We start from the raw sequence: 9,608 nt of genomic DNA on the forward strand, positions 1-9,608 counted from the left end.
TGGACGTACTCCTTTTCCTATTTGGAACCAGTCTGTTGTTCCATGTCCAGTTCTAACTGTTGCTTCCTGACCTGCATATAGGTTTCTCAAGAGGCAGGTCAGGTAGTCTGGTATTCCCATCTTTTTCAGAATTTTCCACAGTTTATTGTGATCCACACAGTCAAAGGCTTTGGCATAATCAATAAAGCAGAAATAGATGTTTTTCTGGGACTCTCTTGCTTTTCCATGATCCAGCGGATGTTGGCAATTTGATCTCTGGTTCCTCTGCATTTTTTAAAACCAGCTTGAACATCTGGAAGTTCGCAGTTCACATATTGCTGAAGCCTGGCTTGGAGAATTTTGAGCATTACTTTACTAGTGTGTGAGATGAGTGCAATTGTGCGGTAGTTTGAGCATTCTTTGGCATTGCCTTTCTTTGGGATTGGAATGAAAACTGACCTTTTCCAGTCCTGTGGCCACTGCTGAGTTTTCCAGATTTGCTGGCATATTGAGTGCAGCACTTTCACAGCATCATCTTATAGGATTTGAAATAGCTCCACTGGAATTCCATCACCTCCACTAGCTTTGTTCGTAGTGATGCTTCCTAAGGCCCACTTGACTTCACATTGCAGGATGTCTGGCTCTAGGTCAGTGATCACACCATTGTGTGATCGTCTTCTCCAGCACCACAGTTCAAAGCATCAGTTCTTCAGTGCTCAGCCTTTTTTATAGTCCAACTCTCACATCTGTACATGACCACTGGAAAAACCGTAGCTTTGACTAGACGGACCTTTGTTGGTAAAGTAATGTCTCTGCTTTTTAATACACTAAGTTTGTCATAGCTTTTCTTCTAAGGAGCAAAAGTCTTTTAATTTCATGGCTGCGGTCACCGTCCACAGTGATTTTGGAGCCCAAGAAAAAAAATCTGTCACTGTTTCCATTTTTTCCCTATCTGTTTGCCCTAAAATGATGAGACCAGATGACATGATCTTAGTTTTTTGAATGTTGAGTTTTAAGCTAGCTTTTTCACTCTCCTCTTTCGCCCTCATCAAGAAACTCTTTAGTCCCTCTTCATTTTCTACCATTAGAGTGGTATTATCTGCATATCTGAGGTTGTTGATATTTCTCCCAGCAATCTTGATTCCAGTTTGTGATTCAGCCTGGCATTTCATATGATGTACTGTGCATAGAAGTTGAATAAGCGGGGTGACCATATACAGCCTTGACATACTCCTTTCCCAATTTTGAACCAGTATGTTATTTCATGTCCAGTTCTAACTGTTGCTTCTTGACGTGCATATAGGTTTCTCAGGAGGCAGGTAAGGTGATCTGGTATTTCCATTTCTTTAAGAATTTTCCACAGTTTGTTGTGATCCACACAGTCAAAGCCTTTCGTGTAGTCAATGAAACAGAGGTAGCTGTTTTTCTGACGTTCTCTTGCTTTTTCTATGGACCCAACAGATGTTGGCAATTTGATCTTTGGTTCTTCTGCCTTCTAAACCCAGCTTGTACATCTGGAAGTTCTCGGTTCATATACCGATGAAGCCTAGCTTGAAGGATTTTGAGCATTACCTAGCTAGTATGTGAAATGAGCACAACTGTAGGGTAGTTTAAACATTCTTTGGTATTGCCTTTCTTTGGGAATGGGATGAAAACCGACTGTTTCCAGTCCTGTGGCCACTGCTGAGTTTTCTGAATTTGCTGGTGTATTGAATGGAGCACTTTAACAGCATCATCTTTTAGAATTTGAAATAGCTCAGTTGGAATTCCATCCCTTCCACTAGCTCTGTTCGTAGTAAGGCCCACTTGACTTGGCACTCCAGGATGTCTGGCTCTAGGTGAGTGACCACACCATCGTGGTTATCCAGGTCATTGAGACATTTTTTGTGTAGTTCTTCTGTGTATTCTTGCCACCTCTTCTTAATCTTTTCTGCTTCTGTTGGGTCCATACCGTTTCTGTCCTTTATGTGCCCATCTTTGCATGAAATGTTCCCTTGATATCTCTGATTTTCTTGAAGAGATCTCTAGTCTTTCCCATTCTATTGTTTCCCTCTATTTATTTGCATTGTTCACTTAGGAAGGCTTTCTTATCTCTCCTTACTATTCTCTGGAACTCTGCATTCAGTTGGGTATATCTTTCCATTTCCCCTTTGCCTTTCGCTTCTCTTCTTTTCTCAACTATTTGTAAGACTTCCTCAGACAACCATTTTGCCTTCTTGCATTTCTTTTTCTTTGGGATGGTTTTGGTGAGATTAGGCTCCTAGCTACACCAAGCCCATACCCACCTACTCTTGTCAAGGTCCCCAGGTGGCACAGGTATCCTTCCTGCTGAGAACCCAGGACCTCACTGTGGAGTCCTATCCTTGTACCAAGGCCACAGACATGGAGCCTAGGACCAAGGTCACCTCCAGAATTGACTGAGCCCCTTTGTAACCATTACCAAAAGCCCCCCAATCATCACCAGCAAGCTTCCTGACTCCATATTAGACAAAAATGGTCACCTTGGTATCCACCCTATAGCACCCTAAGTAAAGTCACTCAGTCATGCCCAACTCTTTGTGACCCCATGGATAGTAGCCTGCACCAAGCTCCTCCGGCCATGGGATTTTCAAGGCAAGAGTATTGGAGTGGGTTGCCATTTCCTTCTCCAGGGAATCTTCCCAACCCAGGGATCGAACCCAGGTCTCTCACATTGTAGACAGACGCTTTACCATCTGAGCCACCAGGGAAGTAGATTAGGATAGCACCCTAATCACCCTCCTAATGCCACCCTTCCAGCAGGAATTTTTTTGTCTTGAGGCTAAACAAATTGGCTACTAACTCATGAGAAGTGTTGCCTCTCCCTTGAGCTGGCCCACTGTTCTAGAAGTGTCCAGTCGGCTTTCTCTCTTCTGTCGGGAGATCAGCCTGCTGTGCTTTCCATGCCCACATCATCTCTACTCTTTGTTCTTAATAAACTCACTCCTTTCTGAAATGCTCTGTTTGGAAATTGTTTTTCATCCCGTGCTCAGACTGCATGACACAAATTCAGCACAGAATCCCTGCCACCTCCCCTCCTGCAACCTTGCCATGTCCAACAAACTTGTGTTTGCCACTGAGGCCAGCTCTACAGGGGTGGAGTTGCAACTTCCTCCTCCCAACCATCTTTACCTCTGGCCTGATGGCCTGATTCCTCAACACAGGTGAGTCCTGGGGATGCCCAGCAGGCCTGCTTCTAGCCCTCAAGAGGCTCTCACCGCAGAGTGGGGATGCAATGTGAGTTGTTCCAGCATCCTCAGGAGCATTGGACAACCCGACGGTCCTGCCTGCTAGAGGCGTTAGGAGGATGACTTCTGGGTTGGGGCTGGAAGGAAAAAGAAAATTTCTTGGGGCAGGAAGAACAGCACGTGCTAAGACTCGGGAGTATGGAGGTAGTGATGTAGCAGGAGTGTTGGAGGGGAGGAACTGACAGGGATAAGGAGCAGAGAGGTATGTGAAAGGAGGCTGAAGAGGTATATACCTTAGACTTGGGTTTGTTGTAGCAATTTCACGTGTCAGCACAGGGAGGGACAGACAGGAACATAAGATGCTAGAAGAAGTGAAACTGACAGTAAGATTAAAAGGTGGGCTTGCTGGTGGCTCATACGGTAAAGAATCTGCCTGCAATGCAGGAGACCTGGGTTTGATCCCTGGGTCAGGAAGATCCTCTGGAGAAGGGAATGTCTACCAACTCCAGTATTCTTGCCTGAAGAATTCCATGGACAGAGGAGCCTGGAGGTCTACAGTCCACGGGGTCACAAAGAGTCAGACAGGACTGAGTGACTAACACTTTCACTTTTTTTCAAGATTAAAAGGTGGGTACTAACCCAGTGATTAAAAAGGCCATTCATTCATCTGGGCCTCAGACCTAGAAGACAATAGGGCCTGGTGGGACTGTGGCTCTCATGCGAGCCCCAGGGATTCCCTTCTGAAGACCATAGTTGCTACTCACCTCTGGCCAGTTGTTGCCATGCCGGCTTCTGAGCTTAGTGTTGTCAGCTATTTTCAAGAAAAATTAGAAATGTAGAGTTTTACAGGTTACTTCCTGGTTTATAAATATTGACAACTCTTTTAAAACTTTAAAATGGTGTGTGTGTCTAAAACACATGTAGCACAGATATATCTGAGGATGCAAACAGTGACAGCTACGGAGATGCTGGAGAGCTGTTGGAAGTTTTATAAAAGGGAAATGATCTTTATAACAGGCCTGAGTTTTAGGCCCACTCAGGGGCATTATGGAGGAAAGTCCTAGCCAGTGCGGCAGTTGCAAGTGTTAGAACCAGAAGACCTGAGGCCTGAACACAAGCAGCTGACCTGGAAAGGAGGGAAGGCGCTGGGAACACCATATGGGTCTTCAGGAATTAGCCTCCCCTTTAAGACATTGCAAAAACATCATATAGTGGGTGAGGAGGCCTCTCTGGAGTGGGATGCCCCAGAAAATCCCCGAGGTTGCACTTGGGTAGGCAGGCCACTTGCAAGAACTGGGTAAGACATTCCAAACAGCCCCATGAGGGAGGGGCTGTGTTGGGGGAGGGGCTCGGGAATCCGCCTGGCCTTCAGGAAGACCCCAGCCAGTCCTAATGGGAACCACACGTGGGGTGAGCTGAAATCCTGGATTGCCTGTGACGTCTGGCTTTGGAATCGGACACTTGGCTCAGGTCACTCCTGACCCGCTCAAGTCTGAGGCCTCCCTGGCTCCCTTCCTAATCGCTGCCAGACACATTCTGCCCTGCACCCAGCTCTGGGGCCTGCCTGGGTCCTGGAGAGGAGGTGCTTCCCAGTACCGCCTCCTTCCCCAACTTCCTGCTGGGAGAGAACCTAAGCTCTGGAGAAGTATGGATTCTCAGATCAGAATCCTAGGTTTCCTGCTGGGCCAAGGGTTGATGCTCTTAGAATATCAGAATCAGAAGTCCTTTCCATTGTCCCCCAAAACAATGTGTCCCGAACTTCACACCCCTCCTGGAGCCCTGAGCTGCTACTGGCCTTGTAGAAACTGGTGCCCTCGACCTTCATCTTGCCCCTGTAGCATCTATGAGGCTCTCTGGCTCCCACGGGATAATTTTCCTGCAGGACCTCAGACACCTGGGGCAGGGAGCAGTCCAAAGGGCAGGGCAAGAGCCTTGTAAACAAGTGGTTTGCTCCTGAGGATTCCCTGTAAAAGCAGGTTAGGGGAACAGGTGTCTCCTAGCATACTTCCTTATGCTCTCTCGTCCCCCTAACTCAAACACCTCCTGGCCCAGGGACTGGAACTGTGTCACAAGATGTCTTAACACAACATAACAGGTGTAGGAAAACTCCAAGTCCTTATTCAAGTGGGTCGCTCCAGCCTTTTGGCCATGGCTGTCATCATACCCGCTAAACCCTCTTCATAACCCTCTACCAATGGTGTGTATGTGTGTGGGGGTGGGGGTGAGGGGTTCACTTCCTGCTCAACTGCAGGACCCTCTCAGTGGTCCCCTACAGGCCCAGCCCCCTTCCTCCTGGGTCTCCTCCTTGAGAAGTTCCAGGCAGCCTGCTCAGGATCAGGCCAGGGGCCCAGGAGCTTGGACAGGCTGCATTCCTGGGGGAAGGGGAGAGGAGAGCAGGATTGCACAGAACCCCCTCCTCCCTTCCAACACAGACCCCAGGCTGCCCAGCCTGGAGCTCTCTTCTCCAGCCTGCTGAAGATGGCCAGAGCAGTGCCAGAAAAGCTCCTGGCAAAGGCAGCAATGCCAGGAACCTAGGAGCTTCTCCTGGGCTCTGCTGAGGAGGAAGCCATCTGTACTTGCAGCTATTCCACCCCTGAGGGAACCTAAGGTTTTCCAGCATTATAATGACCCACAGCGGGCACTGGTAAGAGGCCCATGGGGCGAGACGGAGGGAATGCAGGGCAGAGGGATACGGCAACTCTTTGGCATAACTTAGCACCACACTCCTGCAAGGCAGTTCCATCTCCAGGGCGCAAGAACTTAGGGACTTGCAGAGAGAAATCAGGCCCAGCAGAATGGTAATCAGACAGCAGTTGTAGGAGATGATAAAGAGTGCTGGGGAGGAACAAGGAACCTCCTCCGGAACTGTATAGGTTCGGGTAGTCCCTCCAACCCAATCCACCCCCATCCCCCAGCCAGGTTTCGGGAAGCTCTCCCAATGAATATTTAATAGCTCAGCGCTGGGCCTGATTGAATTTTAATGCTGGCGACCCCGAGAGCTCCAGCCGAGTTCAGGCAATTAGTCAGGAGCCATTAACTGCTGACGGAGCTGATTTATGGGCGGGACTGGTGGTGGGTGGTGGGGGAGCCCAAGCTGCGAGGAGGTCCTGGATTGGGCGGACAAAATCTCTGGGGTCAGCCAATCCTTACGGCTGTCTTGGCTTGGTTTGCATCTCATTTGCATAGCACTCCCACTAGGCAAACCTGTGAGGAAACCCAAGGGTAGGGGCCTCTGTCTGAGAGCTGGACCCAGGCTTGGCCCTTTTCCTGAGGCCTCACTGGCATTTATGTCAAGGAAAACCACGTTGTGTTTTGCACGTGGAATTTCATTATTCAAAGGATCTCTCCCCCACACACCCATATCTTGGTAAGGCCCAGTTCTGGGGGAAAATTCCAAAGGAGGAGCAGAGGGGTAGAGAGCAGGGCTGACCTGGGCACTCTGGGCAAAGCTGAGGGGCCTGGGGACCTAACAAAGAACTCTGAGTTAAAACAGACAGGAGTCCTGTGACTCTATGCCTTCCATGGCTCTCCCACCTCCCTGAGCCACCGCCCCTGCCAGTTCCGGGTACTCGCTTTGCTTCTCAGAAGGAGGTTCTGCACTGATGCAGATGAGAGTTGTGGGTTTTCATAGGACTGAATTATGCCTCCGAGGCCTGGGAATGAATTCAAGGGGCTCTTGGAGGAGATGACCCTCCTCCCCTCGCTACTCCTCATCCCCCTGACCTGTGTGAATGAGCTGGGACTCAGCCTGGAGTGCTCTATTGAACTATGCCCGACCCCTTAAATCGCAGGTCAAGGATTTAGCTGGCCTGTCGGCTGCCACTCTGGCAGGTGGCCTCCTCCTCACCAGCCCCCACCCCTGTCTGAGCCTTCAACCACTGAGGATGTGGTGGAGAGTGGAATCCTTCTCCTGGGGTCCAGGCCTTATCTGAGCTGGAGTGATCTATACTGAGGGACGGGCAATGGAAGGGAATGGAAAGAGCTCTGGGCTGAGAAGCCAGTCCCTACAGGGAGGCTTGTAGAGAAGCTGGCAGGGAGATGGGGGGTCATTAGTCAAGGATGGCTTCCTGGAAGAGGGAGGGCAGAGTAGTGCCTGGGAGGAAGGGAGGGACGGGTCAAAGAAAGAGAAAAGGAGAGGAAATCTACTGCAGGGGAACACCCTGTTGGAATCCGGACAAGGTGAAATGTAAGCTCAAAACTGTCCATCCCCGTCAGCAGTAGCTCAGTAGGAGCCTGCCTGCCTAGGCAGGTGAGGCTGAGTGTGAAGAGAAAATGAAAATTCCTATCACTACAGTGTGCCAGGCACTATGCTGAGCACTTTAAATATATTGTTTCATCCAATCTTTATAGCATTCTCAGTAGGAGGGTGAAAAAACTGGCTTGAAACTCAACCTTTAAAAAAAAACTAAGATTATGGCATCCAATCCCATCACTTTAGGGCAAATAGAAGGGGGGAAAGTGGAAGCAGTGACAGACTTTATTTTCTTGGGCTCCAAAATTACTGTGGACAGCCATGAAATTAAAAGACACTCCTTGGAAGGAAAGCTATGACAAACCTAGACAGTGTGTTAAAAAGCAGACATCATGTTGCTGACAAAGGTCTGTCTAGTCAAAGCTATGTTTTTTCCAGGAGTTGTGTGCAGATATGAGAGTTGGACCATAAAGAAGGCTGAGTGCCCAAGAACTGATGCTTTCCAATTGTGGGGAGTGGTGCTGCAGAAGATCCTTGAGAGTCCCTTGGACTGCAAGATCAAACCAGTAAGGCCTAAAGGAAATCAATCCTGAATACTCATTGGAAGGACTGATGCTGAAGCTGAAGTTCCAATACTTTGGTCACCTGATGTGAAGAGCCAACGCACTGGAAAAGACCCTGATGCTGGGAAAGATTGAAGGCAAAAGGAGAAAGGGGTGGCAGAGGATGAGATGGTTAGATAGCGTCACCGATTCAATGGACATGAATTTGAGCAAACTCCAGGAGATAGTGGAGGACAGAGGAGCCTGTCTCACTGCAGTCATTGGTGTCCCAAAGAGTCAGACACGACTTAACGACTGAACAAGTTTTCTTAGAACTCCCAATTTACACATGAGGACTCTGAAGCTCCAAGAGAAGGGGTAACTTGCCCATGATCACATAGCTACTTGTTGGCAGAGTCTTTGCTCTTGTCCACCACTGCATTCTGCTTAGAGGCATCTCAAAGTCAACTTATAACTCTTTTTTATACTCTCTAAATCTACTTCTTATCCCATTTTCTTTTTTTTTTTTGCTGTGCTGCACAAGATCCTAGTTCCCTGACAATGGATAGAACCCGGGCCCCCTGCAGTGGAAGCACAGACTGTTAAACATTGGACTGCCAGGGAAGTCCCCTCCCATGTTCCTTAACTTCCCTCTACCAGCTTCCCTCTAACTGGTGAACAGATATTGCAGGTAATCTTTGCCAAAATCCTGAGAAGGAATCCCATCTACACTGTCATCCAAGCCTGAGTCCTTGGTGTAATCAATGATTTACAATTCTGGGAACTACTTCCTAAAGATTTCTGAATTCCGTTCCCACCTCTTCCCCTTGGTTCAGGCCCAGGTAATTCTCAGGCCAGGTGAGGTAAGACAGGAGCCCTTATTGAGCCCTTACTATGTGCCAGGCCCCGTGCTAAGAGCATTCCTGCATTTTCTCTTAATTAATCCTTACCAGAAGTCTGAGAGTGGGTCCTTTGATTGCTAGATCACCATGTTACAACGAGGTGAAGGAAGTCAGGAAATGGTCCAAAGAAACCCCCAGTTGTACTGGGCTCACTAGGATGTTGGGGTGGGGAGGAAACCCCACCAGATGACACAGAGCTCCAAAATCTCTTGCCCTTTTCAGCTGTTCATAGAAGTTCACAGTTTCCTAGACTGGCTCTGTGTCCTGACCTCAGGGTGCTTCTCCCTGCTTTGACAGAGGAGTTGGGCTTCAAGTGACAGAAGACCCAACTTAAATATGCCCTAACCAGTAGGATGCTTGTTTATTTTGTTGCAAAGCAAGACTTAATATATGGGGCTGTTGGCTAATTCAGTGACACAGCAATGTTGTCAAGGAGCTACGTTTCCTTCCTTCCTTGTTTGTTTCTTTTTTCATTCTTTACTTCTTTTATTAACTCTACTGAAATTACATGCAGTAGAATGCACATGGCAACCCACTCCAGTGTTCTTGCCTGGAGAATCCCAGGGACGCTGGAGCCTGGTGGGCTGCCGTCTATGGGGTCACACAGAGTCGTACACGACTGAAGCGACTTAGCAGCAGCAGCAGCAGAATGCACATTGTAAAAATACAGTTTGATGAGTTTTGACAAATATATACCTGGTAGCCACCATTCCAATCAAGATATAGAACACTGATATCATGCCAGAAAGTTCTCTTGTGTCTACCTGTAGTCCCTTCCTCCCTTATC

The sequence above is a fragment of the Bos javanicus genome, chromosome 5 (genome assembly GCF_032452875.1).
Source record: "Bos javanicus breed banteng chromosome 5, ARS-OSU_banteng_1.0, whole genome shotgun sequence".
Taxonomy (NCBI): Eukaryota; Metazoa; Chordata; class Mammalia; order Artiodactyla; family Bovidae; genus Bos; species Bos javanicus.